Below are 11,378 nucleotides of genomic sequence, written 5' to 3'. Positions count from 1 at the left end.
CAAACAAACAAAAGTGTGTGAACTAACAAGGCAGCTGCATATATTGGTAGGAGTTGGGTGTTTGCTTACTACAGTAGTTTAAAAATAGTTTTCCAGTTAACATCTTTTCCACATAATGGACATGTCAGGGTAGGTTTACATGATTGTGTAAATGGTCAGAAGTTGTTTATGTAGCTCTGAATTGCTGAGCGATGCTCAGGAAAAGGAGAGTTCAGCAAAGCCTCTGGGGCTTTTTCCCTGGGAGAGGAACCCGGGCTCTCTTGGGATTGCTGGGAATGCAATCCAGATGAGTTCAGGCCGGCTGGCTTTCCTCTGCCTGTCAGACTCTCTTTGCACAGGGTTGTTGAGACGCTGGGCATTGCTGGCAATCTCTACGGTTACCCTGAGGTTTGGAGTTGGGGTGAAGAGAGCCATTTCTGCGAGAAAACAGTAGATGCATACTACAGAATGCCCATGGTAACATCATTGTCTAAGGCACATGTTTCTGAATAACAAAGCTTTCAATGTGCCCACACACACCGCAAATTGATCCTTGTGCCTATTTCATCACAACTGTTTCCTCTCCAATACACACAATCCGGCTCGGAAGCCAGCTTGGATGGGTGAGACTCCAGGTCGGTTACACTGCCGGTCTGGCCAATGTCCTCCTCCCGAGGACAGGGAGGATAAACCTTCCAAAAGCCCCTTCTTCAGGCTTCCTAAGTTTAATACCGGTCCCCCACCCCCACCCCCCGCCCCAATCCTTCTGAACTCGGCAACTCTCAGACCCCAGAGCAAAAGTGTGTCCCTGGCCAGGGAGCCTTAATGAGACCCTGCGTTTCCCGGAGGCCAGAGGTGTGGGTACCCGGGCAGGTCGCGCCTCCTTGCGCCCCCATACTCGAAAAGAAGGCGGCATCGATGCGGTTTATTTCCCGTCGCTAAGCAGCATATCCTCTGCAGGGCGCGGGCATCGGCTTGATGGTTCATCGGGTGACCGGGACTCAGGCGAGGCACCCTGCCACATCTCCGCTCCCGGGCGCCGGGCCCTTCCCCCGCGGGCAGGGCCGGCAGGTGCAGCGCCGGGGCGCGCGCCTCCTCGGGCCGCGCACTGAGCATGCTCAGTTCCCGCGCGCCGCCCCCCGCCCCCGCGTCCTCCTCGCGCGTCTCCCCCTCCTCCGGGGCTGGGGAGCCGGCAGCCTGAACTCCGCGCCGCCGGGTTTTTTGAGCAGCCGCGAGCGTGAGGAGGGAGGGGAGCGCGGCACCAGGCAGAGCACCGGGTTCAACACCGGGATTGGTCGCAAGTAGGCAGCTTTCGCCGCTACTCTGGGACCCTCGGTCTGTGCCGGCGCCGCACCCGAAGCTGAGGCGGGAGCCGCGCTCAGGTGCTCAGGTAAGTGCAGCGCGCGAGCTGCCCGGGTCCCTCTCCAGCCTGGGTGCGTGCTGCCCTGGGCGCCTCGAATTCCGAGAAAGAGCACGGGTCTCGGAGGCTGCCCAGTGGAGAGGGGGTTCTTCGGGGGCGTCCCCTCCTGCAGGGCTGGACGGGGGCTGTGGGCCGAACCGCCGTGGGCCCGGTCACCGTGCGCCCCGAACCCGGGAGGAGCCCGGGCACCGACGCCGCCGCGCAGTCACCTCACGGCAACCCTTGTTTTTAGTCAGAAAATAAGTTTGTTGCGCCGGAAGGCTGCCCCGAAAGAGGGAACCTAGAGCCGGTAATGCTTCAGGAACCCTTAAAATCAGCTCCTGCAACTGGTTTCAAGCTGTCGTCCCCTTTCCGCGCGCCTTCGCCGCTGGCGCGCGGTTCTCGGCGGCAGAGTTTCCCTCTGATGTTCCCCGGGGCTCCGAGCGCCCAGCTGCAGCCACAGTGGCGGAAGGCGAACTTGGGCTGAGATGTGAAGGGACTTGGGACTGAAAGGGCAAGATCCCGTAGCCGCGGTGGAAGAAGTCTTGTTAGGAAGGACACTTTTTTTTTTTTTTTTTTTGGTGGGGGGCGGCCACTGTGCGCCAGACTCAGTGTTGAGCACTGGAGGGACAGCGACGAACCACATCCACCAGGTCCCCGCTGTTGTGGCACCTAGCTGATGTACCCAGACTGCGGGAGCGTGTGGGTGCTGCGTTTATTTACCTGCAACTTCAGGGGGATTCGCAGTTCCTTTTGAAAGGGGAAGGCAACCCCCTTTTCTCTTCCCCGGACCCAGACATCAGCGAAATGTGCGCCGGGCACCCTGCAGACGCCAGCAGGCTCGCTCTCGTTTTGAAACGGAGAGCTCAAGCCCTGCGTGCATTTCTTCTCCTTGTGCTTCGCGAATATATTTCATTGCTTATGAAAGATGTGGAGGTGAGGTTTAGGAGGACGTGGGCTCCTGAATCTCTCAGAACCAGTCAGGGCGTCTGATACATGAAAACATTTTGCAGCACAGCGGAGCTCCTGCAAGGAGGCTTCTCGCAACGCGAAGCTTAGGAGGTTGATGGTTGGCTGGGGTCTCCAGATTTGGAGCGAAGAGGCTTGCGGGGGTGGTCTTAGGGCGAGTCAGTGTGGCAGCTCACCCTGGGTGGGTGGTCTGCGTTGGAGGTGTGGGTGGATCTTGGGTTGTGTTGAAGGGTTGTTTGCATGGAGGAGCTCCTGGGAGGAATGCTGGGGTCCTGGAACTTTTTCTAGTTTTCCTACTGGAATCGACATAGAGGCAGGGACATGTTTGTCAGAATAACAGCGTCCTTTAATTGCATGGGAAGCTCCTGCAGTTTACTGCGAAGTGGATATTTCATGTAATAATTCCATATTTGTTTGGAATGTACATTTTTTTGTGCTTTGAAGTTTATGGTTTAAGTCCTTTAGGGAGAGGGGCAAGAGCATGAAGATTGTACATTTCCTCGCAGGCATTGCCAGTCCGGCTGATTAGCAAGTTTTTTTTTTTTCCTCTGCCTCTTTCCAAGTGAATGGAAAAGAAGGTTGTGTCATGGGGGTAGACACCTTGAGGTAGTTTTGGTGGCTTGATGAGAAAACTCACGTTTCACCCATAATTTTATTCTTCCTGCCTTGTGTGAATCAACACAAGAGGTGATGAAAGTGTAAGATTGCTGCTAAGAATCAGAAGTAAAGTTCCGTGGGGATATTATTTTTTTTTGTCATCGCATAAATTGCTATTGATTTTGTTTATTTATTTAAACTGGCTTCAGCTGCTCTGGCTTGATGAGGTGGGATCATAATGGTAAGCCTCATTATTTATCAGAGTGGACCCTCCAAGTTTGCTGGCTAGCATGACAAACTGATCTTTTAAAATTAGGGGCTGAGATGGTATGAGGAGTGACCTGTTGTTTAAGGGTGCAGATCAGAGCCACTTGGAAATGACAAAGAAAGGTTTGCAGCCTTTTTATAAACACTTTTCACTTCCTTTAACCTGGAAGAATTTTCCTCCTCCAGTCAGTTTGTTGCCCCCTTCCCTAGTCATTTCATATTGGTAGGTCATATGATAGGAACAGCAAAATATTTATTAGATGACTGAATGACACGGTTTCTCAATCAGCAAAGTAGACTGCATTGTACAGTAAAAATATGTGCAGTGACATTGGTGCATTCACTAACATAAAAATATAAATAACTGGGATGTCTGTGGCCAAAATAAAGGTGGGTTTAGAAAATACATGATGCTAGTTGATATTTTTCCAGTAAAAATTAAAGATCTTTTTTAAAAAAAGAGTGAACAGAGAACAAGCTTTTCAAATAATGTTGACTTAAATCATCCACTTATTTTGCTTAGTTCTCTCTTTTTTATTCAGAAGTAAGTTTTAGAATTATTTTTTCCCACTAAACTATCTTTTAACTACAATTTTTTTTTTTTTCTGAAAGGTACACAGGACATCTGTTACATCAGTTTAGGTCTTATAAAATGAAGGTAACCTGGATAAGTAAACTTCTCAGCAGAAGACTCCCCTTTATAGTTCTGACTTTCCCCCCCCAAGTTTGTATGGGCGTGATTTTAATGCATTGGATTCCTCTTTGTTTTCTTTGAAGACATAGACATAATATACATTTGTTTCAGTCTTTTTTAAAATCCAAATAATTTAATCTTCTATGAAAACATGCTTTTATATGATTTTAATTAATCTGTTTCATAGGGTAAGTGGAAGATGTCTGTATACACAGGTGTGGAGAGTCTTATTGTTGTCATTTTCCACAGCCCAGTGTGTTAAGTCTGGTGAAGGAAACCAGCTTTATTAACTTAGACCTATTGGTCTTCACATTTTTTGATTAGGTACTGTCAGAGGACATTTGACCATAGATCACTAGTTATTTATACATTTCACACATATACTGTTATGTTGACCCGCTACTTATAAAACATACCCAGAAAGAAACCAAAGGATAAATACAGTAAAAAATTATGAAACAGTTGTTCAAATATTCTTTTTCTGTATCCCAGTGGATGGTTTTGCACAGCCCCTAGGGTGTGTGCTTTGGAGATCACTCATGGTCTGGGACTGTTTTACCTTTTCTCCTTGTCTGTATCCCTGTCATTCATCATCTATGATACTGTAGCCAGTTGCAGAACTGATAGGAACATGGAGCTCCTGTAACAGGTGAATTAGGAACCTTGTTTCCCTGCCACGGACTCACATGTGGATGAAATGAGGCGTAAGAGATGAATGTGACCTAGGGGTCATCCTAGATCTCCCAAATTGGATATACAGATAAAAAATATGCAGTCTTAGCTCAAAGACTAAAGTTCTAGTGGTTAGAAAGTGAGGAAACTAAGGAAGAAATGAGTGAAGGAAGGAGGAATCCTTTTTGTGTTGTGGCATTTATTGTGTGGAGGTTGGAAAGCCCATTTACCGTGGAGCAGATTAACCTGGACCTAAATGTGGCCCTACCACTCATTACGGTCATGATATTGGAAAAGACAATTGAATAACTTCTGTGAACCTCTGTTTCCTTAGCTATAAAATTGGGATGACATTTATTTCAATGCAGCATGGTAGGTATTATACACAGGAGTATAGGTAAAGAGCTTGGCTTTATTAGATTGGGTAGATTATGAATGATAACAAATGAATCGAAACAAAGTGTACAGCTTTAGATGAAACAAATGTATTTCTCACTCATATAAAGTTTCAAAATGGGTGATCCTGGCAGCATTCCTCCAAGATGTGATAGGAAGATCCAGCCTTAATACATTCTGTGTCCCTGCCATCTTCAGCATGTTCATCTGCAGGAAGGAGAAAGACTTGCAGGATGTTAACTGCCCAGACGTGGAAGTCATACATATCACTTTTGCTTTCATTCCGTTGGCCAGAACTCAGTTATATATGTGTGTATCTTACTCTAAGGGAGTCTGGGAAATGTAGTTCAGCTGTGTTTTCAGGAAGACAAAAAAAAAGGTTTGGGGGAACAGCCATCATTGTCTGGCCTCCTGTTATTGCATGTGATATTTCCCCATGTTCAATGAATGTTACTTCTTTCTTCCTCTTCTTTCCCCCACCCAGCTACTGGTTTTCTGGCAGAAAAACTAGAATAGATACAAGAAAATGATAGAAACAGCTTACACAGATAGTGTGTAGTATTTCTGAGGTCCTTTGCTAAGGTGCTCCCCATAGGAATTATTGTTCTGTCTATTGTATAGTTGAGGTAAACTAGGCTTAGAGAAATTAAATCATTTGCCTGGCATAGCCAGCAAGTGGCAGAGCTGGGGTTTGAACCGCATTGACTCTAGAATTGCTTCTCCTGGAAGCTTCGCTATTTTTGTTGCTGCTGTGGTTCTTGCTGCAGTGCTTTTCTTACTGTGGCCATTGGACCAACTTTCCTTTCTGTCTGTATAAAAAAGGTGCAGGAAAATTTAAAAAAATCCTAAAGAAGTTAAAAAACTGCACCTAATTGAAGATATACTGAACCGGAATTATGTATGACATTGGTTTATTTTGAATACCTACCAGCATCAGGAGCAGATAGTTAAAGGAAGCCCCCCCCCTCCCCCATTACAGTGCTTTTTCACTTCTGATAAAAAATTCTAGGATCTGTTTATTCTTTCTTTTAAGCTTTCATTTTGGAAATCCTGGCCTATCACTTTTATGCTGTAGTATGTGAAGATAAATTCCCGTTCATTTCTTAGCCTAAGCAAATATCCCTTCTGGTAAGTTCACAACTGAAGCATCCTCTCCTAACCTTACCTTTGAGCAAAGGCATTCCTGTTCATTAACATCCCCAACTCCCCGAAAGTCTCCTCCTGTTGATCCAGCTTTCCAAAAGTGTTTCAGTATTTCCTGCATGACTGAAGGGACCTCTGTCTCTTATCCTAGAATCCTCTAAACGAAATGAGTCCTCTTGTCGTTCTCATTCTGTTGTCCCACTTATATTAGAGACTCTGCTTCGTCTCTTCTTTCCTATGCATTTGTCCTTTGTCTTTTACAGAGATGTCTAGTACACTTATGGCTTCCAGTGGCCACTGTGGAAATGTGAGGTGGTCATAATGAGAGTGAAATATTTTGCCAGGAGAATTCATTGTCCACATTATAGACTCATTTTTTCTTCTTGTTCAGTGTGTATTTGTGTCATCTTCACAATTAATTAATGAGAAGCCACCCATCCTCCCACCATGCAAGGAGGTGTAAACGTATTAATCTGTAAACTTATTAATCAGCTGTTTCTCAAAAGCCTGTGTTCATTTCCTTCTAATGGTCCCTGAACCTCTTGTCCTAAGAAATTTGATTTATTTTGCCTTTTTCCCCTAAATTTTTCTCCCTTCCAATTCTCTTCACATCCATGCCATCTGTGTGTGTGGTGTGTGTGTGTGTGTGTGTGTTTCAAGGCCCCTCTTGTGATTTAATGGGGTTAGTGAGATGGAGAGGTTTAAACTTGCTTCTGTGACCGCATGGATTGTAGCCCACCAGGCTCCTCTATCCATGGGATTTCCCAGGCAAGAATACTGGAGTGGATTGCCATTTTCTCCTCCTGGGGATCTTCCTGACACAGTGATCGAACCAGCATCTCCTGCATTGGTAGGCATATTTTTTGTATTCTTTACCACTGAGCCACCAGGGAAGCCTAGCTTACTATCATGTTTTCAGACTCCCAAAGAGCTGAGTCCCACAGGGACTTGTGAAAAGCTAATTCTAGCTTCTGTGTCAGATGAACTAAATTTTCAGTGACTTGAAAAGTCTTTATACTTCTTTGTCATGTTCAGGACTCACAGCACAGGAGTGGCTTTCCTTGGAGTCATTCAGAGAATCAGGTTCCTCGCCCTTGTGTGGCTTTGTCCTCTCCTGAGTCCTCTTTGTTCAGGAAAGGTATACGGCATGTGAGGAGAAAAATGTCCTGGCAGGTTTCAGACGAGCTTATTTCAGGCCCAGCCTGGGGGCGGTCATCATGGCCCCTGCCCACATTCCATTGGGCAGAACTCCGTCACTTGGCCATTCCTTGTTACAAGGGAAGCTGAGGAGTAGAGTCACACTGAGTGCCCAGGAGGAAAGGAAAACGTGTTTGGAAACATGTTTAGAAACATGTTTGCCAAATAACTAGGCAGTCTCTGTCACAGCTTTCCAGTGAATGAATGTGGATATGGAGAACCAGCCAGTTCTCATATCCCCCTCTGTAGATGTGCAGAAAGGAGTGTGAATGTATTAACCTTGGCCTCTGTTACTGTTCTCTTTGTCTTGGTTAGTTTTAAGACTTTATTTATTATATGTCTTATTTTTTTTCCTGAAATATAATTGCTTTACAAATCAGCTATATATTTACATATATACCCTCCCTCCTGGACCTGCCTCCCACCCTCCCCCCATGCCACCCATCTAGGTCATCACAGAGCACTGAACTGAGCCTCCTGTGCTTTGTAGAGTTTGTCTTACAGAGTGAAGTAAGTAAGAACGGGAAAGCAAATATCACATATTTAAGTATATATGTGAAATATAGAAAAATGGTACAGAAGAACCAATATCCGGGGCAGGAATAGAGAACCAACATAGAGAATGGTTATGTGTGGACACAGTGGGAGAAGGAGTGGGTGGGATGAATTGGGAGATTAGGATTGACATAAATACACTGCCATGTGTAAAGTAGATCAGTGGGAAGCTGCTATAAAGACTTTATTTTTATTTTTTTGTATTGGTTTTGCCATACATTGACATGAATCTGCCACAGCTGTACACATGTTCCCCATCCTGAAGCCCTCCTCCCATCTCCCTCCCCGTACCATCCCTCTGGGTCATCCCAGTGCACCAGCCCTGAGAATCCTGTTTCATGCATCGAACCTGGACTGGCGATTCTTTTCACATATGATATTATACATGTTTCAATGCCATTCTCCCAATCATCCCACCCTTGCCCTCTCCCACAGAGTCCAAAAACTGTTCTATACATCTGTGTCTGTTTTGCTGTCTTGCATACAGTGTTATTGTTACCATCTTTCTAAATTCCATATATATGTTATTATATTGTATTGGTATTTTTCTTTCTGGCTTACTTCACTCTGTATAATAGGCTCTAGTTTCATCCACCTCATTAGAACTGATTCAAAGACTTTATTTTTTGAAACAGTTTTAGGTTTAAAACAAAGTTGAGAGAGAGATACAGTGATTCCCATATACCCCCTACTGGAGCACATGCATAGCCTCTTCCATTATCAATGCCATTCACCAGAATGGTGCTTTTTTTAAACCAAGGATAAACCTACATTGACACATCATTATCACCCAAAGTTCTTAGTTTACCTTAGGGTCCCCTCTTGGTGTTGTACATTCTGTGGGTTTGGGTAAAAGTATAATGACATATATCCATCACTATAATATCATACACAGCATTTTCACTGCCCTAAGAATTCTCTGTTCTCTGCCTGTTTATTTTTTCCCTTGGATCTTCCACCCCTAGAAAACACTGATCTTTTTAATTGTCTCCGCAGTTTTACCTTCTCTGAAATGTCACATAGTTGGAATCAAACATGTGTAGCCTTTTCTGGTAGATCTCTTTCACTTAATAATATGCATTTAATTTGTGTTCCTCCATGTCTTTTCATGGCCTACAAGCTCATGTCTTGTTGCTGCTGCTAAGTGACTTCAGTCGTGTCCGACTCTGTGTGACTCCATAGACGGCAGCCCACCAGGCTCTCCCATCCCTGGGATTCTCCAGGCAAAAACACTGGAGTGGGTTGCCATTTCCTTCTCCAATGCATGAAAGTGAAAAGTGAAAGTGAAGTTGCTCAGTCGTGTCCGACTCTCCACAACCCCATGGGCTGCAGCCTACGAGGCTCCTCCCCGTCCATGGGATTTTCCAGGCAAGAGTACTGGAGTGGGATGCCATCGCCTTCTCCACATGTCTTGTTAGTATTGGATAATATTTTATTGCCCATTCTTAGTGCAAATGGTCTGGGTGAACTCCATTTCCTACTTAAGGACTGGAACATGCTCTTTTACTTAAGGAAGAGCCCTGGCTCTTTGTGTCTACAATAATTGCTTCCAGAACAGGCATTGGGCCTGGTGAGAACCAGTGCAGAGGATGGAGATGTTTTCTAGCTTCTTAGTGACTCCAGCTGGGCTCCATGCATGCCTGGAACCAGTCCCTGTGAACAAGGAGACCAGAACCAGGGGCATGTCTGTCTGCCACTGCTCCAGCTGTCTTGCTCCCAGGGAAGAAAGCCTCGGTCAAATGGCAGTCATCACATGTCGCTTGAGAATGAAAACCAGAGGCAAGACGGGGAGAAACTCAGTCCTCTTATACTGCCTGAGTCGATTCATCCAGCTATGTCTCATGTGAGTTTGCCTTCTGATTTTTTAGCTCTTGGAATTCATAAATTACAGTTTGACTTTAGCTAGTTCGGGTTGAATTCTTATCACTTGCAGTCAATACTAATTTATTGGATCAAGGAGGCAAGGGGCAAAAATCCAGGATAGGAATGTTAGGAAAGTGTGTGTGTGTGTGTGTGTGTGTGTGTCTGTGTCTGTGTCTGTGTCTGTGTCTGTGTCTGTGTCTGTGTGTTTCTGAGCTCATCAGATGTGTCACTTTAGTTATGAGCCTAACAACAATTGCACTCCCTCATAATAAATCAGACTTCCAGTCAAGAATCACTTGGCAGTATCCTACCAGGCACAGATATTCATCACTAAATCATTAAGCCAAGCTCTCATTTCTTCAAAGTCTGTCTCTTTGTAGAGCTGTGAAGGGAATTGGAAGAAAAATCATGTCCTCAGGCTTAATTCTCTCTTCTGAGACTTACTGTGGTCCTTCCTACGTGATGTTCTTTTCCCCAATCATATTTCTCCGTTGTTTCCCCTTCTAAAGCCCACAGCCTCACCCATACCAGTCTAGTCATCCAGCCTGGACCTTGTCATATATTTTTTTATCCTCACCTTTGTTTACATTGCCTCTCAGTCTGCCTCTGCTGTCTTTTCTTACCATGTTTATTGTACTTTGCAGAATGCTTAACTCAAATGTGCCTCTCTTAAGCTTGTTTCCATACTACTGAGGAGTAAACAATGACTCTCTTCCCTGTACATACGAACTCCTGTTGTATTTTTTTTTTCCATTCCACTTCTGTAATGGCTGTCATGAAAGTAACCAACCAGTTATCATAAGACTGAGGGGTTCCCAAGATGCTGTATATTATCGTTTAAATCAGGAAAGTCTTGGTCAATTGGGACAAGTTCATTGCCATACCTACTACATTGTAAACTTGCTTCATGTGTCACTCAGTACCATGTGAGTCTCTTGAGAGGATAAGAGTTTGAAATTTGAAAACTGATTTCTTAGCAGTTCTAAATCCATTTTTGTACTACCTGTATTATTTTGTGCGATAGCAAATTACCTACTTTCTAGGTTTCTGCTTCATCAGCTATATGATGGGATAATATGTGTTTTGTAGAGTTCGTCAGATAATTAAATGACATGGTACATTAAATCACTCAGTTTATTGATGGACGTATCTAGAAATTTGGGTTGTACCTAAAGGTGCAGGAGTTGGTGAACATTATGTGGAGTACAGCTTGCAAAGTACTTAATACTTGTAACTAGTGCTTTCAAAAGCCTAGTAAGCTTCTGGTAAACAGTTTTTAGAGCTTCTCAGGTGGCTCAGTGGTAAAGAATCCGCCTACCAATGCAGGAGACACAGGAGATGTAGGTTCGATCCCTGGGTCAGGAAATAGGAAATGACAACCCATTCCAATATTCTTATCTGGAAAATTCCATGGACAGAAGATCCTGGTGGGCTATAGTCTGTGGGGTTACAAAGTGTTGGACATGACAGTGCAAGGGGACACACACATACACACACATGCACACGAGTTTTGTTTAGTTTTTAAATTGACTACTCTTACTTGCATTGGAGTATCTCTTGCATAAAACATGATAGGCAACAAAAGTACAATTAAACTCAGATAATATGTGTTCATGGAGCATTAATGATCTTACAGGTGTTTCGGAT

At 44.7% G+C, this 11,378-nt stretch overlaps 1 long non-coding RNA gene across 1 annotated transcript in view; it reads left to right on the top strand.

The window, feature by feature from the left end:
• The window catches only part of LOC108633370, a 244,151-nt gene continuing 233,960 nt past the window's right edge, over positions 1,188–11,378 (top strand). The window contains exon 1 of the long non-coding RNA XR_001917032.1: positions 1,188–1,369. This is a non-coding gene — a long non-coding RNA (uncharacterized LOC108633370). The remainder of the gene's footprint in view (positions 1,370–11,378) is intronic.

This window comes from Capra hircus, chromosome 22 (genome assembly GCF_001704415.2).
Source record: "Capra hircus breed San Clemente chromosome 22, ASM170441v1, whole genome shotgun sequence".
NCBI classification, from domain to species: Eukaryota; Metazoa; Chordata; class Mammalia; order Artiodactyla; family Bovidae; genus Capra; species Capra hircus.
Note: the sequence above shows the minus strand (reverse complement) of the source record. Positions and strands in the feature narration are given on the sequence as shown.